Consider the following 16,849-nt stretch of genomic DNA (forward strand, 5'->3'; position numbering starts at 1 on the left):
ACCGGGTTGGTACTCCATGTGGCGTCGTCGAAGAATATAGTGACGGCTGTCGACCCTCTGCTGGTTCTTGATGCGCAGGCGGGCGAGCTGTCGAGCTTCTTCAGCGCGTTGCAAATAGGCAGCAACGTCGAGATCGTCTTCGTCGGTGGTGGTTGGTAGTATTGCGTCGAGCGTCGTTGCCGGGCTCTTTCTGTAGACCAGCTAGTACAGCGTCATTTGCGTCGTTTCTTGCATGGCCGTGTTGTATGCGAAGGTCACATACGGAAGGATGGCATCCCACGTCTTGTGTTCGACGTCGACATACATGGCCAGCATGTCGGCGATGGTCTTGTTTAGCCGCTCGGCGATGTCGCGTGGTCGAGGTCAGGATCTTTGTTTGCCGGGTCTTTTCAGGTAGAGGCCCGTGCTCTGGCGGTAGACCTTTTTGCCTGCGGCTTGCTCGACGATCCGGGTTTTCTTTGCCGTCGTCCTCCTCGCGGCTTGGGCTTGGGTCAGTGCTTCGCGGGGGCGTCCGGATCATGGAAGAAGCAGCACCTCCACCAGATGTCACGTGGTCGTGACGTCGACGAAGACAACAGTCAGCACGTCCGAGATGAAACTGTTTATCTGGCCGAACTTGTGGCCGAGAAACTGAGAACTAGAACTACAGCAATACACGCTGTACAATGATAGCGGCGAACAGGGCGTCGTCCGTCGATCAACTGACAAGCGGTCAAGCGCGTCGGTTTTTATACAGGCGCTATGGAACTTTCCAGCAATATCGCTGGTGGCGGCGTTATCTCTCGACAAAGCTGGAACATTCGCGTGCGGCGCGCAATCTTAACAAAACGATCTACTAAAATCGTGAAGCTTCTCGGACACTGCTTCGCGGCCAGCGTCGAGCGTTGATAACCGTCCTTGCTGGTCAAACTCGAACACATCAAAATAAAAGAAGAAGCGGGCGTGGCACTATCTATCTATCTATCTATCTATCTATCTATCTATCTATCTATCTATCTATCTATCTATCTATCTATCTATCTATCTATCTATCTATCTATCTATCTATCTATCTATCTATCTATCTAGCCGCCTACGTCTGGGCGCTCTCCTGGTGATCTCCATATCTTGTAATATACCAAAACTGGCATAGCAGGGGATCAGTGTATGACGAACACGATTCACTGGTGATGACATGAAAAAAGTCACAGTTTCGCCGCAAGGGCGAAGCACTGAATGCGATAGCAAGAAACTAATGCTATACGAATTGAGGCTCGCCAACAGATACTCTCAGTTTGAACAGCGCTCCTGTTGCAAAGGCGGCCGAAGCAGTGAAGGAAACTAGCGTGCTTCAAGTGTCGAGCTGTGACACTTGATAGTTCGCGCTCATCTTCTGTTTGTTCGTTTAGCGGCGTCACTTGAGCTCGAGTGACTTTCGTACGCTCCGTAACATGAGCGCGGATATCACGGTGAAAGCGTGAAACATCCCTCTTCCCCTCACCACGAGGAAACCGCGCGAGCAGACAGCGGAAGGGCAAGGTTCTCCCTGCGCAAATATAAGAAGCGAGCGAGCTCGCCGACGACTTTTGAATGCGCCCGTCGCGCTCCTAGCGCCATCTCGCTGGTAATGAAGAAACGCTTATAAGCGCCTGCCATCTCCGAGTCCGTCCAGCGGTAAATGGTGCGTATATAACACTCGCCGTTAGCTACGTGGAGGATCTGCCTTTCGTGGCGTAGTGGTTAGCGCCACTCGCTGCGGACCAAGAGGTCCCTGGTTCGATTCCGCGCTTCGGAAGCATTTTTCTGAATTATTTTTTCTTCGGGGCTTTTATATATATATACATACTTATACATATACGGTGCATGACGGCGGCGACGGCAAAATTCAGCCGAGACTGTCCATATAATTGCTATCGCAATAATAACGCAAAATACCTATCGCATACGTCATGAAACCCTTTCTCTCAGTCACGTGTGGCACATACCCGCATACCATAGTTCATGTTATGCGGGTATGTGCCACAGGTGATACAAAGTCTCAACCAAAACAGTAACCGCGAACACAAACACTGACACGCAAGGAAAGCGATAATAATTATAATTGTTGGGGTTTTATGTCCCAAGACCACGATATGATTATGAGAGACGCCGTAGCGAAGGGCTCCGGAATTTGGACCATCTGGTATCCTTTAACGTGCACCGAGGTCGCACAGTACACGGACACCTAGGAATTTGCCTCCATCGAAATGCGACCTTGGCGACCGGGATCGAACCCGCGACCTTCGGGTCAGCAGCCGAGCACCGTAACCGCTACCCCACCGCGGAGAACTCAAGGAAAGTGAGGAAGCTGAAGACAGAACACCCCTGGAAAACGCTCAACTACCATGCACTCGATCACGTGGTCCGCAACGTGGACCAAGTCGATTACGCAAAAAGTGGGGTCAATGCTTCCTACAATAAATCTGCTGAGAGAACCAGGCATCTCATTATTACCTGTGACTTCAACATTGATTTATCAAGACCCAACAACGCCTGGTCTTTATACTGCGTGAAAGGCAGCCTGAATGTAGACAAGGCATCAAAAGACCTCGCTGCCACGTCCAGGACAGGAGGTGTCACGGATCATTTTATCGTAAGAGGCATCCAGGATTTCCATCAGCTGTGCTACAAGTCGCACTTCGCTACACTTAGACCCCTCTTAGCCGCGATCACGAACGGATCCGATTAACAAGTCCGGTCCAGCTGCTGGTGCTCACTGATCACGGTGATGATGACCTTGTTCAACAACTGTAAAGAACCCCTTCCACAAACACACACACACACACACACACACACACACACACACACACACACACACACACACACACACACACACACACACACACACACACACACACACACACACACACACACACACACACACACACACACGGGTTCGAGAAACGTGCGTGCGTTATCCGTCATAACGGAGAAGTATAAGCATAACAACTGTAACGCAACTGCAATAACTGCAACAGTGACTGTTACGTACGTGCAGTTTGCCTGCGTGTGCCACTCGGGTGGGTGTATGCCTACGGGAACTTTCCTGAGTGAGGCTTAGTTGCGAGTAACGCCTGTCCTGTGCATTTGTGTTTCTTCTTTGTCCTGTTCGGATTCGCGCTATCCAGTATTGAAGAATATAGGCACTACATATCGGCTTACCGCGTTTGGTGCTGGTAACACCCGTGTTGTTGTTGGAATCGTTACGCAACTGTAAACAACTGGTTATATAATACATATGCGACTCTTCAGCATACGAGCGTACGTATACCACTTCTACATTTCTCTAGCGTCATTCCGAAACGTTTCGCTCAATGTGAAAAACTACGCCACAGTGACCATCCCGCGCATGCTTCGCGTAACATCGATTCCCACGGTACGTGGGATCTGCCGAATTTTTTTGTCGATATTGTTGTCCCTTCTTCCGCTGTCGAAATGGCTGAGTACTGACGTAGACCCTGAATATCTGCCCACTTTTCAAGAGGTATATGATATATCCCGGCTGCGGCGCCCGCATTTCGATGGAGGCGAAATGCTAGAGGCCTGTGTGCTTCAATTTATGTGCACGTTAAATAATTTCAGGAGGTCGAAATTTCGGCGTCTCTCATAATCGTATCGTGGTTTTATGACTTGAAATTCAAAAAAATATCATGAGTTTGAAACGCAGAGCACACGCTCCGAATGCGACTGCCATAACCTCTGGGATGAACACCAAACGCTTTCAGGAATATCTGAACCACATAAATGCCTCGCAACCACGGTGCAAAAAAAAAGAAAAAGAAAAGAAATGCAGGAGGACCCTATCTATGAACCCTTTATTGAATATAGTGGCAGTGAAAGAAAAGCCCTGACCAAGACAAGGTGTAAAGCCGAAACGGAGGATGGTGCACATCTTAAAAATTTAGACTGCATGAGAATTCAATGCCAAACTCGTGCATTGGCGGTTACGGATTGAGCCTTCCATGGGGCCTTTCCAGAGGCTGTTGAACGCTGGAAAGAAGTTGAATGATGTAATGTTGATGCTGCCTGAAAACAACGTTGCAGAGAATGCCGGAACGTGCAGAAATTAGAGCTGAGCCTAATCCTAGACTTAGGTGTCTGTTAGTCGCACTCGCACCTTGATGTTCGTGTGCCCCGGTGTATTCCTTGGATTAACGCTGTGTTCCGTCGCGCTGCCGAAACTAATCTCAGTGGCCACGCAGAAAGAAGAACGTGGTTGAGATCTGTTCCGCCAGGTGCCGCAACAATCCCAGCTGCTCACAAGGAAGCCGTCCGCTCACTGGCCCCTAACAAACGTATGCTCCGATATCATATGCATCCAAAATAAATCTTAAGTTGAAGCAGAACCATCAGTTTTGTACCAGTTTTATGTATTTGAAGACTTTTTCTAAATATTTGGTAAACCGGAAGCAAGTGCTCGACCGGAAGTGCCTGGAAGAGAAACAAGAGTCTCGCTCGCTGCTCGTGCTACTCATAAAACTCTACGCTCACGCATCCCTCCGAAAACTTCTAAACAATACTCTGCGTGGATTTGTTTTTGCTTTTGAGGTTCCTGTTCATTTTATTTTATTATTTTGTTTGCATTTGATTGACGCAATGTCATCGTTTCCTATATTTTATTTTCGCGATTGATTGACGTTTTTTACGTTAGGGGGTGGAGTTTGGATTGAAGGCAGCTAAACCCTCTCACTGCTTTCACATCTCCTTCTACGCTTTCATCGGACACATTACAGGTGTATCTTGCAATTGATTTCTTTATTTAATTAATTACCCATCGGTTGTGCAAATTTCACGTGACACCTTTGGTCTGTAAGTTTCCAATAACTTGTCTAATTAATTAATTGCATGTGATTACTACCAATAACTAGTACTAATTATATACTACATGTACTATAATAAACATTGAAATCTCTACGTGCAGCATACATGTACTTCCATGTTGATTCCCATGGTTGCATGAACGAACTGCCGGACAACTTACGCACGCTTTTTACTCATAATGAGGTAATACTGCACTTCGTCTCGTGCGAACACTATGGAAGCTACTCGAGAAGTTCGGTCAACGTGACAGACCTACATGGCACCGAAAATGCGCTAAGCCGGACAATAGCGCATAAAATCTGTTTTAGGGGCGAAGCTCCTTATAGCGGCACCCGTTCGTCCCCGTCGTAGTAGTGTGTAACCAATCTTAAAAACGGAGGGGGCGCGCACACATGAAGGCTCCCTAAAGACAATGCGCTGCGACAGTACGTGATATGCATCGCCCTCTCCTCTCCTACGGTCCCCCCCCCCCCCCGCTATCTTGCCTCGCGGCGCAGCGGCGCCGACGCAGGCAGCGTCTTCGTTAAAAAAACCGACCGCTCGCTCTGCACAACCGTTCACTGACCACCCCCTATATATAGGCACTGGATTTTGACCTCCAAGGTAGTGCGTGTGTGCGATTTCTTCTGTGCGTAATTAAACAATGAAAATTGTTTGAATGAAAATCACAGCGTACATGTAAAATTAAAGTTAGCTGCAAGTCGTCATAACTCATCGAACCTTTAGTATAAACGCGCCCGATCTCACGTCGGTGATGATGTACTGGGCAGAATTCACGGAAGATTCACGGTTTACCGATGAACCTCCGCAGCTTCGCCCACTCATCATCATTCACTCCGTGGATATGCTGTGATTTTTTTGGATTACAGAACGAAGCCCCACCCAAACGGGTAGGGCCTTACAAAAATTGGCCTGTAGGCTCATTGGAGTGTCCCTCCCCACGGTAACCTTTAGTAAAAGGCGAAACGTTGATTCGTGTGAGGTGAGGAGAGACCTGAGCGATGATTGACTGAAAGCCGGTCAGAGTCGCGCAGCATGTAAGCAGACCATCGCACTATAACAAGTTTAGCTATTATTTTAAAGTCAATCAGCAGGTGCGCTCGTTGATATCCCAGCTCTAGTGGAAAACAAATGATGTAAGCGAATTCTTTCTGCAGGTCTGTCAACTTAATTTTGCTGAAGATGTTGAGCTCAGAACTTAGCTTCTCAAAAGGTGTCGAGCACCGCCACTTACTCTGACTTGCAGCGCTGGCAATGCTAGCGCGCTGCGAAAACAGCTTCATCCCGACACTCTGTACAGTAACGCTCACAGATCCTGTATCGATAGGGGCATTTCATGCTTTGTCATCTCTCGTAGCATGCTACGCTGGTTGCCTGATAATATATCTTCATCATTCCCACCAAAGAATGTCCATCCTTGCGGCACCCACGCCTCCACTGCTTATTTTATTACGTACGTAGTCGGACTGCGTACGTGGTCGGACTGCGTACTGCGTCGGAGATCCGTGTTTCTTTTAACACGAAAGTGTTTTATGCCGGGGTCCACCAAGATTATCATGACGTATTTCCGTCACGGAAATACGTCAGCAAAATGAACGCCATCAAATGGCAAAGAAAAAACTATAAGAAAACGTTCCGTTGACAGGAGTCGAACCCATAACCTCTCGGTCGGCGACGACGGATGGCGGACGTTTAGCCCACTGAGCTACCGCCGAACACAAAATGGACGCTACATGAACGCGCCTTTTATCTTTCACACTTTCCTCTCACAGTGCTCTTGCATGGATGGCTGGATGGATGCTATGAGCGTCCCCTTTATAACGGGGTGGTGGCATGTGTGCCACCAGGTTCGAAAAACAAAACAAAAAAACGCACCGTTGCTGCGACTGTCCCATTCGGCGCGTTTCCAATAGAAGAATAATTTCGTTTACCACACCGCGAGGTGGTGGCTTTAGCCCAAGCCTCGCTCATAGCGTCCATCCATATCGAAAAATCACAGCATATCCACGGAGTGAATGATGATGAGTGGGCGAAGCTGCGGAGGTTCATCGGTAAACCGTGAATCTTCAGTGAATTCTGCCCAGTACATCATCACCGACGTGAGATCGGGCGCGTTTATACTAAAGGTTCGATGAGTTATGACGACTTGCAACTCACTTTAATTTTACATGTACGCTGTGAATTTTCATTGTTTATAGAAAACCATTGCTTTAGAAAACATCTGGCGTCTTTCGTAAGCGTAAGACTGGTTACGCACTACGACTACTACGACTACGACTACGAGGGACGAACGGGTGCCGCCTTAAGGAGCTTCGCCCCTAAAAGGGCTCTCCGACGCTCGCCTGGCTGTCGCACCGCGTTCCCCGCTTGCCCTTTGAGAATTAACGTCCAGGCTAGAAGGAACACAAGACGCGCGTAGCGTTTCGTTTCGCGTTTCACGACACTTTGAAGGAGTGCATATCGAGTATCAGTGTTTATTATGTGCTTGTTGATGCCATATTTGCGCGGGATTCACCATATGCGGTGTCCACGTATATGTTAAGAACTTCAGCTACCGCAAGGCTTAAATCATGACCATGGGCGTTATTCGTCGGTACGGAGATGTGCCACTAGGTGTCAACGTGAGTGCGTCCACACCAAGCGGTGCTATATCTGCCAAACAACAGTATACATCGTACAAGCTCTCATATACTAATACACTATGAACAATCAATTACTTCTGTGATGACACGTTTCACTTTCCTGTTATACGATTCCTATGCCAGAGGGATCAGCCATGTTTTTTTTTAACACGGGCGTCTTTCACGCCGGGGTCCACGAACGCTTTCTTTCGTGACGTCATTTCGATGGAAAAAATGACGTCAGTAATAAACACTCAGACAAACCATAAATAAAAATTAGAAGGGAGTGTTCTGCCGAGAATCGAACCTAAAGCTTCTCGGCACGAAGAGTTGTGCCCGGTCGCTGCACACCCCTTGGGCAACCCAAGTAGCCAAAAAGGCACGAAAGCACTTTATATTCAATTCTCTCTTATGCGATCATCGACAAATCGCACCGGTGCGCACCGATCGCCCAGGCCCTAAGATGATTGGACGAAACGGCGCACCGGTGCGATTTGGTGAAGATGCCATTAATGCCTTCTCCCTCTCACTCCGCTCTTTGAATGGGTGGTGCCGTCATCTAGAAGCAGTGAAGTGAAGTACGGCATCACGACACGAACGAGCGCCCGCAATGCATGCTTCGGTAGTCTGAGCACAGCGGAAGCTCCAAGTGCAACGCATTATAAACATTCTGCTTCGGTGACGACGCAGTTTTCGCACGTGCTATGTCTTTTGAACCAGATTAGCTATGACGCCTCGTTGCCTGCGCAGTGCAGCGTCCACATGAATCGAAAGCTTTAACACGCTACCTGCTACTTCGCCTGTAGTTGCGCCGAATATGAAAACTACGCTAAGCTCCGTACAAAGGAAACGAACTGCTGCCGACTCCTTGGCCGCCATGTTCAATTTGCAGGCGGATGTTTTTATCCCGGGGTTTATATAGCTAGTACCGCCGAAGTACGGCTTCCAGTGAAGCGCAAAGGCGTTGCGGTCTCGCATGGCGGAAAAGTCGGTCTCATCGCATCGTTTTCCGGCCGCTTAAGGCACGATCACATCGAGCGTGGATCCGGAAAGCGGACGCGGATCATCCGCAAAAGCGGAAAACCCGCGGCCGCTTTCCCGGATCGCTCCCGGACCGATTTTCTCCGCGCGGAAAAGTTGACCGCAGCCAATCAAGGCCCGAGAAGCGCGCGCGCTGTATTGCATAGGGCCGTAAGATGGCGACACGTCCGCCGTGGATTGCTCCATCCCCGTGGTGGAGCGGGAAGAAGTAAACGCGGTCGGTCTGAACAGCCGCGCGGCCTCTCCGCTTTGATAATCCGCTTGCGTGCTCTGGCTCGGTGTGAACGTGCCTTTTAGGCGGTGAAGCGAGCGGCTTTCCGGTGAGTTTTGCCGCTTCCGCCCCCTCCTAGGCCAAGTGTGCACGCACCTTTAATCCAGCTGCTGTGGCCAGACGAAGGAGGCTTTGAATGCGTACTCGAATTGGCCAAACGCATGCATGGACGTCAAAGACTACTTTCGGATTGGTAATCCAGGCCCCACCCAAACAGGCTGGGCCTTACAAAAATTGGCTTGTAGGCTCATTGGAGTGTCCCTCCCCACGGTAACCTTTAGTAAAAGGCGAAAGGTTAATTCGTGTGGGGTGAGGAGAGACCTGAGCGACGGTTGAATGAACTCTGGCCACAACGCCACCGCACGAAAGCCGACCCTCGCAAAATAACGAGCCATGCGAGTATTTCGAAGTATTGTATCATTTACGCCAGCTGAAATGTCAGCTTTTATTTCTGCAGCCTGAGAGAAACATCTTCGGAATACAGTTTCTTTAATAAAATTTTATTGGAACCTTAGAGCTTCAGGCAATATTTCGCGAAACGTGCCGACTAGAACCGCCTAGTCAGGTCTCGGATCAGTGCTGGCAGTGAACGCGCGCTACGAAAGTGCTTAGTTGCCGGCTGAATGTTTGTGTACTTGTACACGTTGTGTGCCGATGTGCTATGCAGGAAAGTTTAAAAAAAATCACAACATATCCACGGAGTGAATGATGATGAGTGGGCGAAGCTGCGGAGGTTCATCGGTAAACCGTGAATCTTCCGTGAATTCTGCCCAGTACATCATCACCGACGTGAGATCGGGCGCGTTTATACTAAAGGTTCGATGAGTTATGACGACTTGCAGCTCACTTTAATTTTACATGTACGCTGTGAATTTTCATTGTTTAGAAAACCATTGCTTTAGAAAACATCTGGCGTCTTTCGTTAAGCAGCTGGCGTCTTTTCATTTTGCTTTAGAAACATCTGGCGTTCTTTCGTTTTGCTTTTACAAAACATCTGGCGTCTTTCGTTGGTTTATTTCATCAATCAACGGCGTTTTGAACAAAATTTTTATTGTTTAATGACGCACAGGAGAAATCTCACCAGGCACTACCTTGGAGGTAAACAATGGCTGCTAATGGGAATGAGAGACAGAAGAAGTCGGCTTTTAGCTAACACTTACACTTCTACTTCTACTAACGTTTCCTACTGGAACATGCCAATGGCTGCTAATGGGGAATGAGAGACAGAAGAATTCGGCTTTTAGTTAACGCGCACGCTGCGAATTTTTTATTGTTCAACAACGCACAGGAAAAATCTCCCACCGGCACCACCTTGGAGGTCAAAGCGTAGGAATGGTTACGCACTACGACTGCTACTACGACTACGAGGGACGAACGGGTGCCGCAGGAGCTTCGTATTAATTGTTTCTTTGTTGCAGGACCCTTTGCAGCCAGAACCTCAGTTTTTTTTCCAGCAAGTACCCGCGCGAGGGCGGCACGCGGGTTGCGACCATGCCGCCACCGAAGGAACACTTTTTCAACGTTCGTACTCCGCCGGGGACGTTGGTGGACGAAGTAATCGATGCCTTGGAAGGCCTGGTCGGCATTCAGGAAATATACAGTGTCCAGCACCATGGAGGCTTTGACTTTCAAGTCGGCGTCAACTCTGTTGCAGCAGTCCAAACTTTATTAGAAACCGGCGGTCTCCGCCTCGGAACCAGAACAGTCCCACTAGTACCGGTGGCACGACAGGTGGCAAGTGTCACTTGTCTGTACCTGCCCTGTTACGTGCCAGACAACGAGGTCGTCACCGGCCTGAAGTCGTATGGAACCACGTTGAGAATCGAGGAGGCCCGATACAAGGACCGACCCAGCATCCGCACAGGAACAAGGTACATTAAAATGGACATGCGACTGGAAAACCCACTTCCGAACTTCGCGCGAGTGGGGGGTCATCGTGCGACATTCGAGTACCGCGGCGTACGTCGCCTGTGCCGCCGCTGCAACCAGGAGGGCCACTTCAAGGCGCAATGCGACACCCCGCACTGCGCCAGGTGCGGCGTCTTCGGGCACCGCACAGATACCTGCACCGAACCGTGCCGACGCTGTGGCGGCGCTCACGCGAGCGTCGACTGTACCGCGAGGAAGTCGTACAGCATGGCGGCGGCAATGGACGTTGACGAATTCCCGGCACTCGGTACGGCGACCGCTGCAGGGCAGACGCAAAGGCGTCTGACTACCCTGCGCCCGGCGAAACGACCGAAGCCAAACGAGGACGGCTCGGAACCGCAAGCTATCCCTGAAAAAACGCTCGCGCAAGCTGCGGCCACTACGGCACCAACGGCACCGGCGCAGCAGCAGGAAGGCAGACAGACAGATGCGCCGACGCCAGCGAGCATGCGCAGCGGCGAGGGGCAGGAGGAGAAAGGCAGCCATGGCCATGCTGAGCCCAACCAAGCTGCCGCCGCTACTGAGGCAGAGAGGGCCGCAGATAGCGGCGAGGGAGAGAAGCGCGGTGTACACGGCGCACGAAGCGCGAGCGGCGGCGACGACGAAGGAGAAGACGACGCCGCCAGCGCAGTCAGTTGGGCCAGCGTTGACGAAGCGGCCGCCGAGGAGAGCTGCCACGAGGACGGTCAAGGCGTCGGGAAGGAAGACCGCCCCGAGGCGCGCAAAGGGTCACAGGGAGAGCGGAAACTGAACCTTAAGGAGAGGACAGGGCCGGCAGCCAGTACCGCTGCGCACAGCCCTTGGTGGAACAAGACAGGAGACGACGACGTGCCGCGCGGCCGGGAGGCCCCGCAGCCCACAAACGACCAGTCCGTCAGCGGCTCAGTCGAGCAAGAGAAGTCCAGAAAAGCGCCAGGAGAAGGAGACGCGCTGAAACCCACCGAACCGCCCATTTCCAGTCAGAAGCAACCGCGGCCCGAGCCGGCGCCGCAACATGGCGGCGCCGCGCAGCATAGTAGCCGGGAGGGAGCTCAACATGGCGTCCAACATGGCGAAACAGGAGGGAAGACAAGCCGAGGAGAGAAGACGGCGGCGGCTGTGTTGGAAGCCCAGAAACCTGCAGGAACACCGTCGTCAGACGAGCTTGAGCCCGGGGAGCTCGTTATCGACGAGCACGCACCGACATCTCCAGAATCCCCGAAACATACTCAGCAGCAACCGTTGTCGATGCCGGCAGGCGTCGGCCGAGGGCGGTACGGCCGGAGCCGAGGCTCTGAGGCCGCCCACGGTGGAACTCTCTTCCAGTCGCTCAGGCCCTCGGGCCCGGGCGCGCACAAGGCTGACGGGGGGCGCCCTCAACGCAGCGTCAAAAAGGCGCGACGTGACGCCGCGGGGCGCCTGCGAAGCCGCACGTCGGGCAGTGAGCACGAGGAGGCGACGTCAAAACAGCGTCCAAGCCAGCGGCCGGCGGCCGACGACATGGACACAGACAGCGACTTCTTCTGATAGGTGGGTGCGTTCCATGCTTTCCCCCACCGCCCTGTGTCTTCAAGGCTGTCCTCGTTAACGAGGCGCCGCAGACTGACTGAACATTTCCAGCAATATGCCTAAGAAACCTTCGAATAATTGTCACGCGGGGTTTTCGTCCCGGCAGAAATGTTAAGTCGCGCAATATCTGTAAACGTCTCTAGGTCGTGCAAGAGGCGCGTGGTAACAAGGTTTAGCGCTGTTAATGCACTATGCATTATAGGCTGTGAACATGTGTCCGCTCCCCCCTCCTCCCCCTTTTTTTTTTTAATAGTACTGATGTCTCGTGCGGTTCAGATGGCGGAAAAATGTACCTCATTTTCCGCACCGTGAGTGTGCCGCTGTTTCCCGTCGGTTTCGTGCTGACAAAAGTTCTTACCGGGTGACGCGGTGCGCGCGGCATCTTACATCTGTCCTGTCAAGGCGTGCAACGTGTTTACTTGCACTTTGGTATTTATCACCATTAGATATGCTGTTATTTAGTTATCAAGGAGCATGAAGGGCGTCATGCGCCCACCTTTCCGAGAATGTGTCCTGTGCTACGAGTGCACAGCCGAGCAATGCTAGTGCAAGCGATCTGTCAGAATTGGCACGGTAGCGTGCCCGTGATACCAAGCAACGTGAAGTCCGCGCCAAATGAGCGCCAGTTTCTTTTTTTTTTCTTTCCTTTCTTTTATTAAGCAGAAACAATTTGTCACACAGGGCATTGCTCAGTCGTGCACAAAGATCAATCAATTGAATTATTCTTGTGTAGCGTGAAAGTGAAAGTGTCATGTATCCCACGTGTCATGCGCCGGAGCGGTCACCTGCCTTTTAGGTGGTGACGATAGGCAGTTGGCCGATTCTGCTGCGCACAAGTTTGTGCATTTCGCAGTGCAAACTGTATTTGACTGTGCCATAAGGTTAACGTCATGTTAGCAGTGATGGAGTGGACGAGTTCCCGATACCGGGCACGTGTTTTTATGTTTGTTTCATCTCGAGGGACATATGATAGTGATATATTCGCTCGGGAACGACATATATCAAGTTGGGCATACAGCTCGAGACACCTGGCAAGAGTACATGGCCACGGTTTTTTTTTTTTTCTCTCTACGGGGATCAAATAGTAGTGAAGTGCAAGTGCAATATGCGCGTTTCTGACCTTATGTCCACAGTTGGGCTGCCATACAGTGAAGTGGCATACTGCCCAAACATGAGTGACTGATGCATTATGTCCTGTTTTTACTTTCTGAGAATAGGGTATTCTCGCCAGTATAATGGTATCTCATGCACGACGGCCCCACAAGACGCGTGTCTAGTCCCGCCCCTACAAGGTGTTGACGGGGGCCTACCATAAAGTGAGTGAGATACTTGTTGCATTTCGTTTGCCTAGGTTCCACTCCTAGTCCAACCAATTCGTGTTCTCGCATCGCTTAGTAAAGAATCTGTCACTCGGCAATCTTCTTGTGTTTACATGGTTTCTAGAATAGCATAGGCACATAAATTAGGGGCAGCAGGAAAAAAAAATGCGCCACGTCCTTTTCTGTTGCTCGATAAATGTAAATGTCTCTAAAAATAGTCACATGGAATGTCCGGGGCTTGCGCACCCCACAGAAACAAAAGTTAGTAGTTAGAACAGCCAGAAAGTTGCAGTGCGACATTTTATGCCTGCAGGAGACGAACATAGATACTTTAAGCAAAGCCAGGGAACTCGAAAAGCAGTTCTCAGCCCGCGGGTTTTTTTCATTTCCCACACACCAAGCGTGTGGCACAGCCATAATAGTCTTCAATTGGTCTCTCCTTAACGGGGGCCATTTCACCTTCGACCCAGATGGTCGAATGGTAGCGTTCGACTTTGAGTTTCAGGCGGAGCAGTTTAGACTCATTAGCATATACGCGCCGGTAAAAAGTTCGGCCATGGCTGGCTTTTACAGGCAACTGAACCCGATGCTCCTGGAAAGGAAGCACTTAATCTTAGTAGGGGACTTCAATTGCGTTTTGAATAATTTAAATGATAGAATAGGCCCGGGTAGAGAAAAAAAAGACAAGTATAGTCTAGAACTAAGGAAAATAGTAGAACAATTCAACCTCGCAGACGCTTATGTACTGCGCCACGGGCAGACCTTCCAGCATACTTGGTCGCGTACCAGTACGCAGGCGCGTCTAGACCGTGTGTATGTGACGTCGTCACTGCGGTCGGCAGTCGTGGACTGTCAGGCGGTCGATCCACCCTCGTACGCTCTAGGCATCTCTGACCACAGGCCTGTGGTAGTGACTTTAGCGGTTAAAGACAGGTCACCATACCGCCACCCGTGGCGAGTGGACAATAGACTCTTTAGTGACGAGACGGCGAGGGCCAGCCTACGCAACCGTTTGGCAGCCTCTACGGGCGACCGCAGTTGGGACGCTCTCAAGCAGGTGTGGCGTGACATCTGTACCGACGAGGGAAAAAAGTTGAAACATCGTTACTCTGGGCTCGTGAGAGCAACGCTTCAGCGCATCCGGATAGTCGAAAGAGGGGAACCCACCTCTCTACTTATGAAGACCTACGCTAATGACTTAAAGTTAAGATTAGCACGACTAAGGACGCTGACGTCCACCACGGCTAGCTCTTACCAGGCCAGACATCTACCCAGTTCTCACCCGGAGGTACTTAATTATGTCAACAGTATCCGAGTCGGACAGATGGAAGACCGCGGTAACTTGAGCAAACAGGATATAGCTAGGTTCAGTGCACACTTTGAAAGCATGGGGATGAGTGAATTACGTCTCGACTTGGATTCACTCCTGCATCATCCGTTCTTAAGCAATCTCCCACAGCTCTTCCCGAGGAGTATTGCAGTTAAGTTGCTCCCATAACCCTGGAAGAATTAACGTTAGCAATGCGCCACCTCCACAGAGGTTCCGCACCGGGAAACGATGGTTTAACTGTCGAATTTTATAGCGCATTTTGGGATGTCATAGGACCCACCCTGTGTGAGGTCCTGAATGTATTCACGAGTAGGCACACGCTGCCACAGTCATTTAAGAGCGGCAGGATTATCCTGCTTCCAAAGACGCAAGAACGTCTCGAGGACCCCCGTAACTTGGCGCCCGATTACTTTATTAGGTACAGATTATAAAATGTTAACTACCGTTTTAACCCTGCGTCTACAGGGAGTCATGCCCTCGCTTATCACGTCTTGGCAGTCGTGCTCAGTGGTGGGCCGTAATGTCCAGACCCTGAACATGCTCAACAGGGATATTATAGATTACACGAGACAGAGACAAGCGAGGGGATGGCTCACCTCCCTGGACCAGGCACAGGCATTTGATAGGGTAGAGCATAAGTTTATATTCGCCACCCTGCTGGCGTTTGGTTTTCCTAGACAATTTGTATATCTCATAATGGAACTTTACAATGACATAAATAGCGACCTATCCATAAATAATGAAACCGTAGCCTCCTTTCCAGTGACGAGAGGCGTGAGACAGGGATGTCCCCTTTCCCCCCTGTTGTTCGCGCTGACGATAGAACCCTTCCTGACCCAGGTAGAAAAGCACCCAAGTGTCCTTGGGTTGCAGACCCCAGGTAGCGGCACAGTTAAAGTAACTGCTTATGCAGATGATATAACGGTATACCATAGAGACGAGGACAGCCTCGCTGCTGTCCTCAAGGTTTTTTCCGTGTACGCGGAGCTTTCCGGGGCAAAACTTAATTTACACAAGTGTAAATCGTTATGTCTTCACAGGTCTCCACTAACAAGTCTTCACGGCATCGCCGTGGTAGATAGCGTGTGCATACTAGGGATCAGCTACAGGGCCAGTGGTGCGACCAGCGAGAGCTGGGAGGAGGAGGTGAAGGCGCTAAAACAGCAGATCACCAGGGCCCTAGAGTTTAACTTCCCGTATTATGTACGCCGGTACTTACTCATGGGCGTCTTCACAGGTCGCCTCTGGTTCTTGTCCAATTCATTAGTTATGCCCTATCAGGTTGCACGTAAGGTAAAGTCTCACTTCATAAAGTTTTTCTGGAACTCAAAGACCCCTCTGGTCAAATACGAACAGTTAGGCTTGCCTCGCGAGAGGGGCGGGTGGAATATCCCTTCGGCCGTCGTCTTGGCAGACACCTACGCTCTGAAAACGACCCTCAGGGTTTTGCAGTTACCTGAGGAGCACCCCGCCAGGAAACTGGCGACGTACTTCCTAGGAGTCCAGAGCCGTCTGTTTTTACAGACGCAGCCACCGGGGCCGAAGGCGATAAACCCGACGCCCTTCTACAGGCATGTGATCGGAATATACAAGCGCATTGCCCAACTGAACCTGGACACTCCTCTCCTGGAGTGCCGAAATACAGAACTAGCACAAGAGTTATTGGTAAACTCTGGTTGCGAGGCTAAGAACCCAGGGTTTCCGTGGGTTTTGTTGACCCCTAGCTGGCTACCTGGCAGCATTCAGGATGTGGTGTGGCGTTTCGGGTGGTCCGTCTTGCCTACGGCGGACCGGATGTACAAGTGGCATTACGTTCGTTCGGAGCAGTGCGTGCACTGCCATAAACACGAAGATAACAAACACGCGTTGATAACCTGCCGCGTGGCCAAGGTTTTCTGGTCCCTCGTGGACAAGGCGTACCACCCGTTGGGTATAGAAAGGTTTGTTAAAA

General features: G+C 50.7%; 2 non-coding genes across 2 annotated transcripts; both read right to left on the reverse strand.

The window, feature by feature from the left end:
* Positions 1 to 5,715: 5,715 nt before the first annotated feature.
* LOC119395212 (U5 spliceosomal RNA) lies at positions 5,716 to 5,841 on the reverse strand. The gene has a single exon (XR_005184213.1). It is a non-coding gene; the product is annotated as a U5 spliceosomal RNA (small nuclear RNA).
* Positions 5,842 to 8,977: 3,136 nt separating this feature from the next.
* LOC119395210 (U5 spliceosomal RNA) lies at positions 8,978 to 9,101 on the reverse strand. The gene has a single exon (XR_005184212.1). It is a non-coding gene; the product is annotated as a U5 spliceosomal RNA (small nuclear RNA).
* Between the last annotated feature and the right edge of the window lie 7,748 nt (positions 9,102 to 16,849).

Source organism: Rhipicephalus sanguineus, chromosome 5 (genome assembly GCF_013339695.2).
Source record: "Rhipicephalus sanguineus isolate Rsan-2018 chromosome 5, BIME_Rsan_1.4, whole genome shotgun sequence".
NCBI lineage: Eukaryota > Metazoa > Arthropoda > Arachnida > Ixodida > Ixodidae > Rhipicephalus > Rhipicephalus sanguineus.